Raw genomic sequence first — 15,014 nt, forward strand, 5'->3', positions numbered from 1 at the left:
CCTCACTCACGTGTGTGCTTCACACAGGCCTGTCACATCTCTTCCTATCCTATATTAATAAACAGCTCTTCTGTGGATTTGTCGTGTCCCTCATGGGTAAGAGCGCTGGTAAATAACTAACACTTATAGTTTTTAAGGTTTTTAAGAGAGAAAGATTAAGGCTTTTTAAAGAGAATTTTCAAGAAAAGCTTTTTAGCTTAAGAGAAAGATTTTTTTTCCCCAGAAGAGAAAGACCAACTTTTCCCAAGGCTTCCCAACATCAAACTTTTTGGCTTTTTACACCTGCATTTTTCCCTCAGGGAGAAATCACTTGCTCCTGCCACTTGGACTTAGCATTTCAGCTATCCTCAGGTCAAAAGCTTCCATAGGAAACTTTTTCTTCCCCATAAGCTCAAAGAGCTTTTTTACTACCCATAAAGCCCAAAGAAAGATTTCTTTCCCCAGTTTGCGTTCATAGCCCCCAAAGTTAGAAAATTGAAGTTTTTCTGCCTAGTTGCTTTTAGTTATCTTAAATTTTTCTACACAATCTTACATTTCTAAGTTTTTCCTACATTACTACACTATGCCTTATACCTATTTTTCACAGATAGCAATTGAGAAAGGGATAGAAGATTTTGACAGAAGAGAATTTTGCGCTGCACCATCAGATATCCTTCCAGTCTGTTTTCCTTTTCTCTCGAGGATAAAACCCCTGTCCCTCTTTTATTTTTATATATAAAATGTAACACTGGCATGCCACTTTCCACTGGCAGGGCTGACTCATACTTTTGCCAAAAACTCTGTAATAAAACTATTTTCCTTTTTCTTTAGTCCCTATTTGTCTTTAGTCCCTGTTCATTTGTCTTTAGTCCCTTTTTTTTGTTTTCTTTAGCCCTGTTCATGGTGCCATTCTGTGGGGCATTTACCCACCAACCCCACAGCTCCCCAGAGTTTTCTTGAGTGTGAGCAGCAGGAAATATTAGAGAGAAGGATTTATATTGTGAAGATAAACATATAGAAAATAAAGGATAGCCTTGAGAGTGCCTGGATCCTTTTCCAACAGGCCTGGACAGTCTCTGCCCCAGGGTATTTATAGAGATGCCAAGGGGTGGAGTAAAAATACCACCTCCCCCAGCACAGCCAAGTGCAGACCATTTCAGACACCTACACTCAGGCCCGTGGCCCTAATCATCCTCTGCTGTGGATATCGCTCTGTGTAAATAAAGTTCTGATTGGCCAGTGGCCAGGCAGGAAGTATAGGCGGGACAAGAGAGAAGAGAATGCTGGGAAGTAGAAGGCTGGGGAGAGACACCACCAGCTGCCACCATGAAAAGCAACATGTAAAGACACTGGTAAGCCACAAGCCATGTGGCAAAGTATAGACTAACAGAAATGGGTTAATTTAAGATAGGAGAAGCAGATAGCAAGAAGCCTGCCACGGCCATACAGTTTCTAAGCTATGTAAATTTCTGTGTGCTTTCTTGGTTGGGTCTGAGAGACTGTGGGACTGGTGGGTGAAAGAGATTTGTCCTGACTAGGCCAGGCAGGAAACTCTAACTACAAATGGCGCCCAACGTGTTGGCAAGAGTTTCCACCTAAAACCTGAGAAAAAAGATTCTAAGATGGAGCTAAAAACAGCTTCCTAGTTGTCTCTCTCAAGTTAGCGGCAGCCTGCCGATTTGAGCTACTATGGCGGGTTCCTGGCGTGTGCGTCTGACCTACAATGCGGCGGGAATGAGGAGTCTACAAGCAGCACTTTACTCTGCTGCGTGGTGGATTTAGTCTTTGCTAGTTAAAAAAAAAAAAAGTTTCTGGGCTATGAGCTGCTTTGATAGAACTGCTTCTGATAGTTGATGGTACACATGGCTCCAGACCCAGAGCTGGCAGTAAACTGTACCACCGCCATGTTGGAAAGCTGAGGTGGGCGGAGCCAGCAGCCACAGGGGTGTTTCAGTCTTACAAAGATGGATGTTACACAGAGAATCTGGTTTGTCTTGTCTTTGGGATTTTTAACTGCAAAAAAAGATTTGATTGTAAAAGCTGTTGAGTTAAATAAATATGTAAATTTTAAAGGTACCTTGACTTCAAAATTTGGATGTAAGGATATGTTGCTTTGGAAAAGAGTCTCTGCTTTTGTTTCCACAGAAAGCCAGAGGCTATGGATTTGTTCCAGATTAAGATACATCAGGTTTGATCAGCCAAGACCACCTGAAAGGTCTCCAATGACACCATGGCCCAGATGATCCAACATCCAGAATGGTTTCAAGGCAACTGGCTCAGAGGTTCACCCTAATGGACTACTCCATAATCCTAAAATTTTCTTTGTGTCCCCATAAGATACAGCGCCCCCCTCCAGCAGGAAGTAGTAAGAAAAACTACGCCCACATTCCCAAAATTATCAAGCTGGCTTTGGAGATGGAATTGGCTCACTCCTTCTCTAAACCCAGACATATTGCTAAAAGAAAAGGTTAAGAGCTTCTTGTGTCCCAAATCAGAAGAGCCCTCTGGTGTGGGACAGAGAAAAACCACTATTTTATTTTAATTGGGTTGATTATAAATGAGATCTCTTTCTAAGGAAGAAAAGGGGATATGATATACATATAATAGGATGAAAGGGTAGATTAAGGAACTTACTTCTAAAGAGCAACTTGTTTAAAATGTTTTACATTGGTGTAGATTTTAGTCTATTGATACAAACTTAAAGTTAATTTTGTTATACTGTGTGTATATTTCTAATCGTGTTTAAGGTATTATGTTTGTATAGCTCATTTTAAATTGAAATGGATAATTAAAAATAGATTAATAGTCATCTATGATATCATACTCATAGTCATGTTAGTTAAGTCTTCTAGATATACATAGACATATTTCAGATAGATAGGTAATCTTCAAATACTTCAAAGACCTTCAGAATATGGCATTTAAAATACTTTTAAAATTTAGACTTTCTGGACAGTGAGACATGTCTGCTCCTGGCAGCACCGATTTACTTCAGAGAGGAGGATGGGCATTGAAGACACTTCATATCTTATCTTCTTCTTGGCAAAAATAGCCATTTTGGCAAGAAACTGTTCTTGCCTGGACTGCTTGATCGACTGTATGTGCAGGACCCATAGAAAGGTGACCACTGAACTTTGCTTGACAAAATGGTCCTTCAGGTTCCTGCTTCGCAGAGGAAACTGCCAGACATTCTACAGGACACTGAGAGAAGTGACCAAGAGACTCTAACCCTTGTGGGCTGAAGACAGATGCCCCAACTTTACAAAGGAACATTAGGTGACTATCCAAGCTGCCAGCTGTCTCTGTCTACCCTGTATGACTCCCGAAAGTTGCTTGCATCCTTCTCCCGGTTCTCAGGTAATATTATATCCTTCTGAGGTCTTTGATGTGGTTGAAGGCTAGATAGTTATAATTTCCTCAGTTATGATAAAAGATACATTAGATATAAAACCTTAGACTCATAAATATAAGATAGATAGGATATCTTCTTTGATATTGTAACTGTAATTCTTGCTTGATAATTGTTTTGTTATATGTAATTTTACTATGTAAAAGTTAAAACCTTCCTTTAAAAAAAAGGGGGGGGGGGAAGTGCTGTGGATATCGCTCTGTGTAAATAAAGTTCTGATTGGCCAGTGGCCAGGCAGGAAGTATAGGCGGGACAAGAGAGAAGAGAATTTTGGGAAGTAGAAGGCTGGGGGGAAACACCGCCAGCCGCCGCCATGAAAAGCAACATGTAAAGACACTGGTAAGCCACAAGCCATGTGGCAAAGTATAGACTAACAGAAATGGGTTAATTTAAGATAGAAGAAGCAGATAGCAAGAAGCCTGCCACGGCCATACAGTTTCTAAACTATGTAAGTTTCTGTGTGCTTTCTTGGTTGGGTCTGAGAGACTGTGGGACTGGTGGGTGAGAGAGATTTGTCCTGACTGGGCCAGGCAGGAAACTCTAACTACAATCCTCTATGCGTACCTGCTGGGTAAAGCCATAAGGAACCTGAAAACTGGCTTCCACAACCCAGCAAAGGAGAAGTGGATGAGATCTACATGAGTGGACTGGGTGTGGGGAGTGGCAGAGGGTGAGGAGTGAGGGATGAAAACATAGGGAAATGGGAGGGTCAAGCTGGAACAGGGACAGAGTGGGAGGGAAGGGAGGGAGATACTATGATAGATGAGGACATCATGGGAATAGGAAGAGGTAGGGTGTTGGGGAGGCTCTCAGCAATCCACAAGGATGACCCCACCTTGGACTGCTGGCAGTGGTCCAGAGGGTGCCTGGACTGGTCTACTCTGATGACCGGTCTAGCAAATAACCTAGCTGTCATCATAGAGCCTTTGTCCAGTTACTGATGGAGGCAGATGCAGAGAGGCCAGGCACCAGTCTGAGCTCTGGGAATCCCGTTGATGAAAGAGAGGAAGGATTCTGCAGGCGGGGACATCAAGATCATAAGGGAAGGACATGCAGAGATGACTGGCCACACTAGTGGAAGCCCATGAACTGTTGACTAGTGGCTGTGGAGCCCCCTTGGGACTGGACTAGACCCTCTGGATATGGAAGATGGTTATTTGGCTTGAACTGTTTGGGGGGCACCCAGGCAGAGGGATCAGGATCTGTCCCTGGTCTATGGGCAGGCTTCTGGAATCCGGTGCCTGTGGTATGACACCTTGCACAGCCTTGGTGCAATGGGAAGAGGCTCAGACCTGCCTAGGCTCAGTGTGCCAGGCTCTGCTGACTCCCCATGGGTGACCTTAATTTGGGGGATGTGGGGATATGAGGTGGCTTGGGAAACAGGGCTGGGGATGGGAGGCGGGAGAAGGGGGGATCTGTGGGTGGTATGTGGAGTGAGTAGAAAATTTCTTAATAAAGAAAAATTTTTAAAAAGAAGCAGAACTTCCTTTCATAAAGAACAAAAGTATTTCAGAAGGGAATTTTAGCATTGCATTACAAATATTATGAGAGTTACCTCCTAAATGAGGGGCTAAACTCCCTCAAAGTGAGTCTAAGATGAACTTACTAATGTTAGTTTCTGAAAAGATATACATTTCAAATACACTTTAAAGAAACTGCTTCTTTTGACCTGTTGCTCACACACACTATGGTTGAACAATAACATCAAAATAACGTATTTAAATTAATTTTATCTTGGTTCATTTAAAAATTGTTAGTGAAAAGCCTCCTGAGATAATTTTCTTCCCAATAATTTCCAAAGCATTTATTTCTATACTCCAAACAGTGTTTTAGGATTCCAAGTGAGCAACTGTGTGTGTGTGTGTGTGTGTGTGTGTGTGTGTGTGTGTGTGTGTGTAGACTGTATATACATATATTTTTAAATCAATTTCATTGTGTTTACTTGTTAATACTCCAGTTCAGTTCTGGACTCTGTGTTTTCCTGAAGCCATGCAGGGGTTTATTGAATAACAGGATTTTTCTTCCCAATGGGCCATCTTTTTTTCAATGCCCTGTCATTACTTCCTAAGGCCTCCAGAAAGGTATTCTGCAATGACTCCTTAAGGAAGAAGGGCATTTTCAATCAAGTCTCAGAGCTGTGATTGATCCCATAAGCATCAGAACACAGCTGTGACATGTGTCAAACAAGACAGGTCATTTTGTCTTGTTACACATGAATATTACTTGGTATTATATTAAAGGAGAACAAAGGTTCTTTCACTTGTTTGAGGATTTTTTTATTACTTATGTTATTTCTTACTAGAAATGTACTATGTGGTTATGTAGCACCTTATGTGGTTTCCACCACTTATTTTATGGATTATTGCTGATATTTATAATCAAGCTATAATAAAAATAGTTCCATTTATTATTTTGCCAAGTTTTGTACAAACAATATTTTTACCCTTTTAAAGTCACAAAATAATCCATCTTCTACCCCAATTTCTAAAATCTTTTAATATAGTCTTAGAAAGCTTAACATAGTATCTTAGGGTTTTACTGCTGTGAAGAGACATTATGACCACAACAACTCTTATAAGGGAATATTTAACTGGACTTGATTTATAGGTTCAGAGGTTTAGTTCATTATCATCATGGCGGGAAACATGGTAGCACACAGGCAGACATGGTGCTGGAGAAAGAGTCACAAGTTATACATGCTGATCGGCAAGTAGCAAGCAGAGACACTGGGCTTGAGCATTTGAAACCTCAAAGCCCGCCCCCAGTGACACACTGCCTCCACCAAGGTTACACCTAATAGTACCACTCCCTGTTGACCAAGCATTCAAACACATTAGTCTATGCGGGCCATTTCTATTCAAACGACCACATAAAGTATGAATGAAGTACACATACAATGAGAAAGCACTGAATAGGAAGAGTAACCAAGTTCAGTAAAGAAAGAGTAATGAATGCAAAAAGTTAAGAGTCTGACAGCTTTACTATGTCAGAGAGAATTGTTGCTTTGCTTGTTATTACATAAAGCTGTGAGTCTAGTGAAAAACATGGGACATAAGAATTTATGTCTGCTGTTTCCTGTGTATCTAAAAGATGCAGACTTGATAATAGCAGAAAAGTTATTTAGGCTTTAGTATTTGGCACCAAGAAAATAATTTCTTCAAAATTTTTCTAAGTTTGAGTCATACTTTTGAAACCATTGCCAACTCTTTGGATATATTTCACAGTGTATATTTCTAGATATTAATTCTGCTTTATAGTTTCCTCCACACAGTCCAGCTAGAGGACATGTTTATCCCCATACAAATATCTCAGTCTTATAGCTTGCAAAACCTCCTCTGCTGACTTCAGGTAATATATATTGGATGATTCAACAATGCCCATGGAAAAACAAACACCACAACTTCCTGAACTAAATATCATATATCATAAGAGGCTTCCAAAAGAACCCACCTCCATCCTAGGAGCAATGAATATGCATCATCTCAAAAAGCCACTCTGGATCCAGAGCTATCAACTCCCAGAGGTCAACTCCCAGGCTGGTCAAAGCCTGGTGGAAAAATTAAAGGGGTGTAATTCATTGTACTGTGAGGGAATGGTTATACTATCACACATATTTAAGATTACATTTTACTGATGGGATATAAAATCTTAGCAAAAGAAATTGGTCAAAAACTATTTTTTCAGGTATTGACATTGAGCCAAGATTTTATCAGGACAGAAGAAAAATGCCTTATAAAATAAAAAGAATGTCATGAATAAAATATTGTATGCACATAAGTAATTCAGAGATGGTACTTTGAGTGGTGATATGCCAAGTAACGAAGAGGTATGAGCCAGTTACTTTGCACTTGAGTGCATATGTTGTTTTCTTACTGTATCAATATAAGTAGCTATAATTTTATTTTATGAACACCTAGAACAAAAAATGTTTTTTAATGTGTTAGGTCTTGTCTGGACTTCTAGAAAAGCATTCTGGTAGTCTAAAAGAAAGACAGATTTGGTATTCAAGAGGCAAGAAGTAGGTGAGATTCATTCTGATGGTTAAAGATGAAAGTGTATTAATGACAATAAGAACATAGATCATTAGTAGGTTTAGAAAAATAACTCAGTTGTGTTATTGATGAAGTCATAAACTAAAACCTTAAAAATGAATTACAACCTTCTTTTACAAATATCAGAAGCTAGTATTAATCAAACTGATTTGATGATGTGGATGTCGACTATGTACTGTATATTTCAGTAACTAAATAAAAACTTGGAGTTTGAGGCCAGGCTGGTCTCCAAAGTGAGTCCCAGGAAAGGCACAAAGCTACACAGAGAAACCCTGTCTCAAAAAACCAAAAACCAAAACAAAACAAAACTTGTTGTCATTATGTGTGTGATTGTGTAAGAGAATACCAACCTTCCTTGTATGTAAAGATGTAGTTTAAATCAAAATAACTTGATTTTTTTTCTCTCAATTGAGAAAGTTGGTGACAATATGTCTAGTCAGAAATAAGGCCTATGAAAAGCTAAGTGTGATAATACACAGGTGGTGTTGCAGCCACACTGTTTCTCCTGTAGCCTTGCATGGCAGTGAAGGAAACTTTACCAAGAGGGTGAAGCACAAAGCATGCACAGAACTTCCTTTGGAGTATCTGTTAATTCTCAGTCACTCACTTATTTGGCTATCATTTATTGAGACCACTTTGTACCAGACAGCATGTGAAGTTCTGGTGACAAAGGGGAAAAGTACTGTTCACCTCAAAGAGCTCATCATGTTGCTGAAAAGAGGGCTCAAAGGTGAAAAGCATGTATCATTCTTTCAGAGGATCCAAGTTAGCTTCCTAGCATCCACATCTGTAATTCCAGATCAAGGAATGTTCAAGGTCTCTGTCCTGTGTGAGCACCACACTCACTTCACAAACCCACATTTGCACATACACAAACAGACACACACACTCACACACACACACACACACACACACATTCACACAAAATGCAAACATGAATCCACATTTAATCGATAATATACACATACACATAAAAAATAGAATCAAAGAGCTCATCATCTAATAAGGATAAGAGTCAAGCAACCAAGGCTATTGACTGCTCTGTTACAACAGAATAAGAGGCATATTGAGTCAGAGGATATAGATATCACAAATATCAAGGAGGGATTGAGCATTGGGAAATATATTTGCAAAAATGGGGCTACCCAAGTAATGATTAAGGAGAAGCAACTCTCAGAGATAGAGAAGGATATTCAGGAAGGGGAGCTATGCCATATGGAAACACAGACAAGCAAGATGGAGACTGGTCCCTCCAGGAAGCTGCAACATTTCAGAAAGGTTGGAGTTAAAGGACAATATTAAAGAAAAGAGAAATAAAGCTATTAAGGGAAGAAGGTAGTTAATATAAGAAATCTGACATATGGCATTAAACAGCATTGTAAATGCTTCAGCACATGCAGTGGAAATGCAAGTCAACAAGGCTCTGCACTAAAGCATTAATATGATCTTAACAGCTTTGCATTTAAAAAGGGACCAACTTTTACACTCCCAAATTTGACTCAACTTCAATAATATATGAATACTGCCACAGTTTACAAAGGAATTCCTTGTATTCCAAAACCTTCATGTTTCTTAAAGAGAAATGAAACCCCTTCCTGAGTGTAGATAAATTCAAACTCTTTGTGCTTATAGTTGGAGCTAACTTCTCTAAGAATGTAATACAGCTATTGTAGCTAAAGATATATACTTTTTTTTCCCAGTGGCATACTGAAATTTTTGTCTTGTTATTATACTAAAATATTTTCTAACTAAACTTGAGTAAAAAATACTCATTATTAAAACATTGCAGGCCACAGTGGTGCACGCCTTTAATCCCAGCACTTAGGAGGCAGAGCCAGGCAGATCTCTGTGAGTTCAAGACCAGCCTGTTCTACAGAGCAAGATGCAAGACAGGAACCAAAACTACATGGTGAAACCCTGTCTTGAAGCATACCTTCAGACAAAGGTGAAGCCACTAATTTTTCTATAGTGTGTTGTGGGTAAAACAAACAAACAAACAAACTTTGCTTTAGCCCAATGCAAGGAAAGGTTGCCATACAGAGGACCACACAGTCTCTTCCCCACTCCCGATCTTTTTAATTTTATCATAGATTATGGTTTTCTGGGGGATTATTCAGGAACAAATATTTATTTAATTAAGAATGTTTCTCTATTCAAAATTGTACTGTTGAAATATTTCCATAATCTATATAGAACAACTTGGCATGTTTAACAGCTAAAGCTAAATTGAAGCTCTAAGTAATTAAATGATCTATATATTCACACATTCAGCCCTTTTAAGAACAAGGAATAAAATCCAATATCCTCAAAGAACAGTCTTTACTGTTTAATTTGCTTTTGTTACTACTACCTTATGATACTATATAATTGCTTGACAAAATCTTGGCACAACTTAATTTTGACAGCATCTTGAGCAAATCTACTATCTATGTTGCCAACATTTTTTTTTAGATTTTGGGTCTGAGTAGTTATGGGTTATAGTATTTCCTCTTACAAATAAGTCCCAGATCTGTTACCTTATTACTACTCTACCCAACTGTGACCTAGATTTAACAGCCTATTTTACCCTGATACCATTTCCCTGGCTCCTTGTCTCTTCCTTTCCTCCTTGAATCTATCTTGCCTACTTCCATTAGAATGAGCCGTTAAAACTTAAGTTCTGGCCAGTGAGATTGTTCAGCAGGTAAAGAAAGGTGCTTGCTGCACAAGCTGGACTCCCTGAGTTGTATCCCACATAGTAGAAGAAGAGATCAGACTCCTGTAATTAGTCCTCTGGTTCTAATAGTACACACATACACATAAATAATTACAATGTTTTAGCCTACTATTCTGATCATTATAGGCCTACAGTAGCAAATCACTGCCTTACAATAAGAATCCAATACTCATGACACTACAGAATCATGTTCTGATCATGTCTCCCATCCCCATGGTCTTGGCACTCAGGGTTCCAGAACTGGACATGCTGTTTCTTGTCTCTTTTTTTAGTTCTCCTTAGAATATCTTTCTCTCCCTTATCACCTAACTAACTGACTCTCACCTCTCCATATGCCCTTGGGTAAGTTTTCTCTGGCACTCCTCCAACACCTGAAGGAATGAGGTGCCTCACTTCTAAGTTTCCAAACCGCCTTGGAAACAAATCACATGGCAGTTTTCCAACTGCAATACAAATGTAAATTTACACTCCTATCTCTGCCACGAATCTTGAACTTTCTAGAAGTAGAAGCCGACTTTCATCTCTGCATCAACAGAGCTGCCAAGCACAGCCACTGAGACTTACAGCTGAATGGGTGAAGAAATGATTTTTAAATGAGTAAATGAAAGGATGAGTACATTAGACAGACTTACTAAATTTGTTCTTTGAGAACTTCATACATGAATATAATGTGTTCTGATTACTGTATCCCTTACATTCTCTGATCTACTTACTACCCCAATTATTTACTCCCTCATCACATGTCCCCTTCCCACATTTGTGTCTATTTTTTCAATAGAGTAGACTTTCTATAAAACTAATACATAAAATTATAATTAGTATATGGCAAGCAACAGAGAAAAGGTTCTGTTACAGATAAAAGGCTTAACAGATAAAAGGAATACATACAACCTTGTGTCTATGCAATTGCTAAAGAAAAGTATGAATGAGCATTGTTTTGTTTTTCACATGTGTGTTGTATGTTGCAGTGAACTTCACCTGCATTTTGACTACTTTGCTCCTTTTGATGGTATTGTAATCCTCAATACAAAAATGTTCAGTTTGTTTTTTTTTAACATGTGGCCATGAGATCTGACTTCCATCCTTGTGATCAAATAGTGAGATTCCTGTTCAAGCCAAACATTATATGAATAGACAATGCAGGAGGTTGTCTTCCAAACGTCTGTTGCTGTGTGCAAGAACTATGACATTCTTGTGTAGAAAATATGAACTAATTCTAAAGATACTATGAGAATATGAATACAGTAGAGAAAAGATTCAACCAAAAGAAAAGGAAATGTCCCTTACCACTTCAATCTGTGGCTAAATGCCACAGAAAGCCTTCCTCTGATCTTTTCAGTGACCTTTTCAAATACTAATTAGTTTTTTTAATGCTCTATGAATACAAATACATTTGTCATTGCCCTTCCTATGATGCATTATAAGGCATTAGCAAAGCAAAATAAATTTGATAGTGAAGGTTTAATTGCACAGCTTGCGCACACACTTCAACAGGCGATGCAAACCCTTCTCAGCAGGTGCACTATGAAATGAAGTGATTTTTCATGAATAATTCATTTTTATTACAAAAAAGCACTTCTGGTAAGATACAATTTGCAATTATGTTTTCCAAGATAGATCAGTGGAAATCTGAAGCTGTCATTGTCAATTTGTTTTAGTTCAGATTCGAAAGGTCACCTACTTGGCACAATGCAAATGAAAAATGCCCTTTTCTGTTTTTCCATGTCAGCATTCCTTATTTTTCCTTTTGAAATTTCTTAAAACCATAACAGTAAAGAATTGTGCATTACCTAGTTAAAAAAATATATGTTACCTCAAATAAAATAGAAATTTATAAAACTTCCCCAATAAGTTATGTTCAATACAGTTTTCTCAGAAAGTAGAAATCCTCCCAGGACCTCCTGTCATAAAGTAACCAGGAGAATGTATATAAAAATGCATCTGAATCTCCCCTGGGGCAGGTAGCTATGATTCAAATCATGGTCCATAGAATGCTGTCTTTAAGAATGCTATGACTTTATGCATACTTGAAATCCCAGCACTCAGAAGGGTGGGGCAGGAGGTTTACAATTTCAATGCCAGCTTAAAACTATACAATAATACCTAGCCTCAAAGGAAAAACAAAAAGCATCGTATGGGGGATTATTTTTTTATTCTGAGAGAAACATAATAAACTTCCATACAAATTTTGCACACAACAGACTTAAGCACCGTGACTACTATTTAGAGAACTCAGAGCAAATAATGTAATTGTGAAGATGAGGACACTGGCAGCATAAAGATTCTGGACAATGCACTTAGAGCTTTACACTGAGAAAGGGCTGAAACCAAGAACTGTGTGTGCAATGCCTCCACCTACTACTGGTGGCTGACTCAGACGTCAGGGTGACTATCCTGTCATGTTTCCTTTCTTACAAAATTTATTTGGATTGCAGGTAATAGATTCCATGCAATGTGCCTAATGCAATAAGATATATGCTCTTTTCAAATTTTGCTTTTAGGGAAAAAATGATATACATATATTTTGAATTTTTTACTCCTAGATAGGAAGCACTGTGCTTCTTATCTCTATTCCTTATTAATACAAAAGCATTGTCTCAGAAAACTTTAAGTACTTCTAATCTCAGCTATGACTTAATAACAACATAAAAGAGTAGATCCTTGATAGTTCTAAGCACAGTAGTATGTATTTAAACTTGAAAAAGGTGAAGAATCCTTTTCAGAATATCAAAACAGGAAAGGAAGTGACCTTTGTTTTCTGCCAATCGATGAGTTAAGAGAGTATCAGATTACAGTATTCGTTTCAGCTTTGCTTAATTGGCCTGACGACAGCAACAGCACATGAAATTCTGATGAATTGGAAACATGAAGTTCTACTTTCCTAAAAGCCAGGAGGCTGTGCTGGTTGCTGATGTTGACTGCTCTAATTAACTTTAACAGAAATACTCAGTTGAGGAATTGCCTGGGTCAGGTTGGCCTGTGGGGAAGTCTATTGGACATTGTTTTGATTGATGATTTATGTGGGAGGGGCAACCTACTGTGGGAAGCACCATTCCTAGGCAGGAAGACCTGTGCTGTTTGAGAATAGCAGCTAAGCTTGGGCCTGGAACCAAGTCAGAGAGCAAATCAGTAAGCAGCCTTTCTCCATAGTTTCTGCTTCAGTTACTGATTAAGGTCCTGATTAAAATGACAGGTTGTAAACTGGATTTGTAAGCTGAAATAAACCTTTTCCTTCCCAAGTTGCCTTAGGTCATTGTATTTATCACAGCAACAGACTGAAATAGGACAATGACTCAGGTGGAAGCAGCTAAGACTGTATTGTTCGTTTGCATACCATACTCTGAATTAGTTTCTTATCAGCTCTATCTCATGGTCAGTAACCATCCATCTCTCCAGAAAGAATTTCATCTTTCCTTTCGAATTCTAGGTCCTTTACATGATTGCCTTGGTTCATGCTCACATTTCTGATGGCTTGTCTAACAGTGGTCACCAGTTTCCCTTTTCCATTTCAAGGGCATCATCTCAAGAACCATAAAAAACTAGTGTTTTGAAGCAGGATCTAGAAATGTGTCCCTTCTTGTTGTTGTTGTTGTTGTTGTTGTTTTTAACTTCTGCTTCTTTGATACATTCTACCATATCCAGTTCATAAGAAACATAGGAGTAAAGAAAACTAACAGATCAATAAAGTATTTTGTATGTCTTCAGTTTTTTCTACAGTCACTTCCCTTTTTACCCTTTATGTGTTCTGGCTTGGAAAATACATTTTTAAATCCTTTTTATTGAAAATGATTTTTTCATACAATATATTATGATCTTTTTTTTCCTCCTACAACATCTCCCAGGTATTCCCCCACCTCTCTCCCCGCCCAACTCCATGCCCTGTCTCTCAAATAAACAAACATGCAAAACAGCAAGCATATAAGAATAAAAATAATAATAACAAAGAGAGAGCACAAGAAATTCACACAGATCACAAAAAAATCAATAAAAATATAAAATCATAAACCACAATATACAAGCAAAAGACTGGTGAGACCAAAAAATCCCCCATAGACTATATGAGACAAAAAGTCTGCAAAAATACAATTGAGCTCATTTTGTGTTGGCCATCTATTGCTAGGCATGGTGCCTGCCCTTAAGCGTAGTTAATATACCCATTGAGGATCCACTGTAGAAAACTTAATTTTTTTCCTTTTTGAGCAGATATCAATTGGAGGTAGTTTCTTGGTGAGAAGTGGTAGCTCCTTCCCTCTCTCTGCCCTGGGACCCAATCTGATTTGAACATGTACAGGTGCTGTGGATGCTGCTACAATCTCTGTGAGTTCATATGTGTGTCACGCCTGTTGTGTCTGAGAGGCCTTGATGTTATTCATCACCTCTGGCTCTTAGAATCTTTCTGCCTTCTCTTCCACATAGGTCCCTGATCCCTGAAGGAAGGAATTTGATAATGGCATCCCGTTTAGTAATGAGCATTCCAAAGTGTCTCTAACTCTGTATATTGTTCAGTTGTAGGTCTCTGTATTAGTTCCCATCTTCAAGAGAAAGCTTCTCTGTGATGCCTGAGACAGATACTGATCTATGTTGCTGTGCTCCTTTGACAAAACAATAGTATTTGGTTTTCCCTTAGGCCCATAACCTATCTAGTTTCATGATTTTGGCCATCTGAGTAGCAACAGTCATGTGTTCTATCTCAGAAAGTGGGCCTCAAATTCAATCAGGTAGTGGTTAGTTATTCCCACAAGCTTTGTGCCACTATTGTACCAGCATATCATGCAGGCAAGATAGTATTGTAGATCACAGGATTTGTAGTTGGTTTGGTGTTTACCACCCACTGGTAGTGTGTAGAGTACCTTCAAAT

Source organism: Onychomys torridus, chromosome 19 (genome assembly GCF_903995425.1).
Source record: "Onychomys torridus chromosome 19, mOncTor1.1, whole genome shotgun sequence".
Taxonomy (NCBI): Eukaryota; Metazoa; Chordata; class Mammalia; order Rodentia; family Cricetidae; genus Onychomys; species Onychomys torridus.